Consider the following 4,679-nt stretch of genomic DNA (forward strand, 5'->3'; position numbering starts at 1 on the left):
GCCCTTGGTGTTTCTTGGCAGGAACCTTCCCCTCCGCCTGCACCGCCGCCATGACACCGCCCGGCGCGGGGGGATGACGGCAGAGCCGGCGCCACGGAGGGCAGGGCGGGAAGGGGCGGGCGCGGCGTGTGTGGGAGCGGGAGAGCGTGGGGGTGTGGAGGGGAGAGGCCGGGATGGAGGCGGAGGGAGCCGGGATGGAGGCGGAGGGAGCTGGGATGGAGCCGGAGGGAGCTGGGATGGAGCCGGAGGGAGCCGGGATGGAGCCGGGATCGAACCAGGATCGAACCGGAAGGAGCCGGGATCGAACGGAGATGGAGGCGGGATCGGGCAGGGCTGTGGGTTGGGATGGAGCCGGGTAGCAGGGGGTCGGGAGCAGGGCTGCAGTGGGGGGGTCAGGGCTGTGGGACGGGATGGAGCGGGGTGGGCAGGGGGTAGAGCAGGGCTGCAGTGGGGGGAGGTGGGCTGGGCTGTGCCAGGAGGGGACGGGCAGCGGGGCCTGAGCCGGCAGGGTAAGTGCAGGCAGGGATGGAGCCCACGCTGGGGCAGGGGCTGGGCATGCTGGGGATGGCGGCAGGACCATTGTGTCCCCCCAGGGCTGGGCTCTCAGGAGGCTGAACCGAGGTCCTGTGCTTTTGGTCCACGCTTTTGCTGGTGCAGCCCAAGAGAGTTTGGCTGAGAACTGCCACAGTCCTTAAGCACTGTTTTAGGCAACCCAGGCAAGGAGATGGGCACCTGCAGGCAATGCTGTGCCTCATCCCAGCACAGCCCCAGGCAGAGCACGGACTAAGGAACCCCTCCCGTGCTGAATCAGTACTGTCTGTGTTGATGACTGGTGTAAGAGATGTGTCTGGAGGATTAAAGGGTTGGTTGCAGAACGAAATATTTGCAGTGCAGACACGTTTCCTGGCCCTGAGTATCAGTTCCCAAGGTCTGGAGCACATCTTCGTGTACTGCAAAATGTTATTGTATCCAAATGCAATTTATCATTCTTGAATTGTGTGACATGACAATGAGTATGTAAATTATGAGAAATCATGTTTGGCACCTGTTTGATAGGTATATACTTAATGCACAGAGAAGCTGAGATAAGCTTAAGCAGTGGCTGTCTTGCTTTAGCCCTTTGCAGGACATCTTGTATCTATTCAGATAGCTGCAATGAAAGAAGAGGCTGGCTCCAATGTGCCATTAGGGTGGAGAGACTTCCTTGTTACTCACTCCTACCAGGTATCATTGATGTATGATGCTAAAGGTGTTTCCCTGGAACACATGGGAACCAGACTTGAGCAAGGAAGGTTGAAGTGAAATGAAAGCAACAGTGCTTGTCTCGAGCTTTGTTCACAGTTCTTCAACAGGAGAGTAAGTTAGAATTGGGATGGTTGTTAGGACCTTGCTCCTTTTCAGTGTGAAAATCGTGCAATGGGGAATAACACTTTAAAGAATCTGGTGTTCTCTCTTTTAAGGGAAACAAATGAAGACAGGAATCAAATGAAAAGACCGTATCTCTCAATGCATTCTTCTGTTCAGAAAAATTATCATCTGCCTTTTTGGTTTTCCTCCTTAGAGAGCACTGTGGAGAAAGTGGCGGCTGGCTCTGTCCCAGTTCCTCAGGTCATGCTACTTGGAATCCCTCTTCCAGGGAAGGCTAACCATGAAGTAGACACAAATCCTCTTCTAGAAATGAAATCAGGTCTGAATAAGAGCTTTGAATCCAGGTAAAAACTTCTCTTGCGTGTTCATGTGAAACTTTGAGCCTCGAGACTTTAGTTTGCGTTTCATGATCATTTCCATGAGGGCACATTTCATTAAGGAACTTAGAAAATTCATGAGCATGTGTTGATGCACCAACTCTACTTGCACTTAATTTTATGCATTCCAACAATATTACTGACATATGAGTTGTTTCATACCTGGTAGCAGTCTTGATTGCTTCCAAGATGAAGCTCTTAAGCTGTTCAATTTGCTTTGACTGCAAAAACCAGTGTGTGAAAGTATAGTATATTTTATTAATTTCTCATCCACGTCCTCTGTGGATCATTGGCCTTCACCCAGAGCCCAGGAGATAAACATCCGAGGCTGAGAGAGCTGTGCTGGTTCAACCTGGAGAGGAGAAGGCTCTGAGGAGACCTTAGAGCAGCTTCCAGAGCCTAAAGGGGCTACAAGAAACCTGGAGAGGGGCTTTGGACAAGGGCCTATAGGGACAGGACAAGAGGGAATGACTTTAACCTGCCAGAGGGGAGATTGAGATGGGATCTTAGGAGGAATTTCTTCCCTGTGAGGGTGGTGGGACGCTGGCACAGGGTGCCCGGAGAAGCTGTGGCTGCCCCATCCCTGGCAGTGTTCAAGGCCAGGTTGGACACAGGGGCTTGGAGCAACCTGCTCTAGTGGAAGGTGTCCCTGCCCATGGTAGGGGGTTGGAGCAGGATGAGCTCTAAGGTCTCTTGCAACCCAAACCAGTCTGGGATTCTATGATTCTGTGATTTTGTTCAATACCTTTAGCACTGGATGTAATTCTTAAATGATGGGCAAAATGAACCATAGATTCCTTCAAGTGCCATACATGCTAGTAAGGGTAAGAATGGAAAAGTAAATTGTGTTTTATTCACCAGTGTCAGGAAACATTACCAAATTCAGGTTCCTCTTCATCCTGCAACAACACCCACCGCATCTTCAGGACCTGCATATGCATCTTGTTCCAGTGCTAACTAGTGCAGTTAGTTAGTAACTACTGCTTATGTCATAACTGTAGAAGATCCATCATGCCTGAAACCTTCAACAGGGGCAGGTGTGGGCATATATGTAAGAGCACCAATTTTTTACAGTGATGCCTATAACTGTCTCCTCTAAGCTCTTCCCAAGAGATAATAACCTGATCTCAAAAGTCAGTGGTGTAATTTTTCCCCTGTATCATCAGAAAGATATCTTGTCTGTAGCAATACTGTAGTTTCAAGTGATGTCCGAGAATATTCACCACCTCTTTAGATTAGGTTCATAATCTCCTACAGTTGAGAGCAGCTTTTTAATTCTACTGAAAACTAACTTATTACCTTTCTGGCCTAGTTTTAGTTGTCAGTAAAGTCACTCTTTCCAGTTGCCTCCATATTTTCTCAATAGCCTTTGATCTGTAAGGATCAGTACCAGCAGCTGTGGCTGTCAGTTGCTATGTTTTTAGTGACTTTGCTGCTGTAGACTCTAAGCAGGAAAATACTGAAAACCTCCTGATGACCTTAATGACATGATGTGATGTGGCTTTTTCTTCAGATGGCACCATGTCTTGAGTGCAGACACCTCCTGCCAGTGAATACACCCTCTTGCATTGGATGTGAGTCACCAATAGCTCCACAGCTGCAGCCCCAAACCAACATCTGCGTAAAGGTAATTGGGAATAAATCTAACAAAACAGCAATTTACCTCCTGGCATGCATTTTTCTAACGGATGACTTCATGAAAAATAGTTTGATCCAGATTGGATTTCTCTAAATACATGATGACAGCTTTAAGGGTTAGTAGGATTCAAACCACCTTGAATAGAAATACACATTAAAGGTAAACCACATAAGCTCAGGAAGGCATCTTGAAGAGCACAGGAGGTAGCAGTGTGAAAGACAGGAACACGTGCACTTGTGTTCAGTAGGAAGATATTCTCTGATTCTATCATTTATGGCCTTAGTATTACTGAACATTTTAAGTTTATTAAATAGGTGCTCATTACTCTGCTTCCCTCATTTGATTGTAAGTGCTTAGCACAGATGGGCTGGTGGGACTGGAGCAGTGGGAAGATGGCCAAAAAGCTCAAGCGCAGTATTAGTCAGTGATCTAAAAGTGCTGGTGGGCTTAACTAGACAAAAGGTACCCTATAGAATACTCCCTCCCCAAGGGTATGGGGACCTAGGTAGGGGCCATCCTCAAAGCCTCCAGTCAGGGGAAAGGGTCTGAGAAGGAGCCAACTGATACTGCATGTCCACAATTGGTAGATTATAGCCACTGCCCCACATTGGATGTTTTATGGCAGTCCTGATGCAGGTGCGAAGGCAGTCTTGAACTATTTGGTGTCAGCCATCAAAACAGCAGACTCATTATTCTCAGCTCTGGTGGAATCTCGCTTGATAATAGTGACTGTGTTAGGGCACCCTCAGGGGTGTAAGAATCGTTTTCCTTGCAGATACTGGACTTTCTGTTTTGTGTGAGTGCAGTGACTAAGCAAACTGACACTAGTCTATACAAACATGGGGAGGTATTGATGCTGGATCTCCTGAGGGAACTGGACCGTACTTTAAAATGAATTGTCACCAAGATCCATGGATTTGTGATGAGCAGGCACTATGGCCTAACTAAAACCTGAAGCCCACAGCACAGACTTGAAGGATCTCTTCTATCTGCAGGGCTGAATAACCACAGCACTCTGGAAGATCAAGTCCTCTTCTTATTAGTGTTGTTGATAGTTTTGAGATATTAAGTGAAATGTATTCTTTCTCTGTTTAAAAGGGCAAAGTAATTTGTGAGGTGTGTGGCACAGGAAATCTTCACCATAAAGACTGTGTGACTTGTGAAAGCAAGCTGCCTGCAATACAGATGCTGAGGCTTCTTCCACCAATCACACTAGGGTTAATCAAATCAAAGCACAACATTCTTTTCTCTGGAAAACTGAAGTCATAGCCCTGTGTCCCTATGTTACAAAAGCA

At 47.6% G+C, this 4,679-nt stretch overlaps 1 long non-coding RNA gene across 1 annotated transcript; it reads left to right on the top strand.

Annotated features, from left to right (window-relative positions):
- The first annotated feature begins 2,422 nt into the window (after positions 1 to 2,422).
- LOC115603209 lies at positions 2,423 to 4,326 on the top strand. The gene is made up of 3 exons (XR_003989827.1): positions 2,423 to 2,718; positions 3,259 to 3,372; positions 4,160 to 4,326. It is a non-coding gene; the product is annotated as an uncharacterized LOC115603209 (long non-coding RNA).
- The last annotated feature ends 353 nt before the right edge of the window (positions 4,327 to 4,679 follow it).

Source organism: Strigops habroptila, unplaced genomic scaffold, assembly GCF_004027225.2.
Source record: "Strigops habroptila isolate Jane unplaced genomic scaffold, bStrHab1.2.pri NW_022045625.1_ctg1, whole genome shotgun sequence".
In the NCBI taxonomy this organism is placed as follows: domain Eukaryota; kingdom Metazoa; phylum Chordata; class Aves; order Psittaciformes; family Psittacidae; genus Strigops; species Strigops habroptila.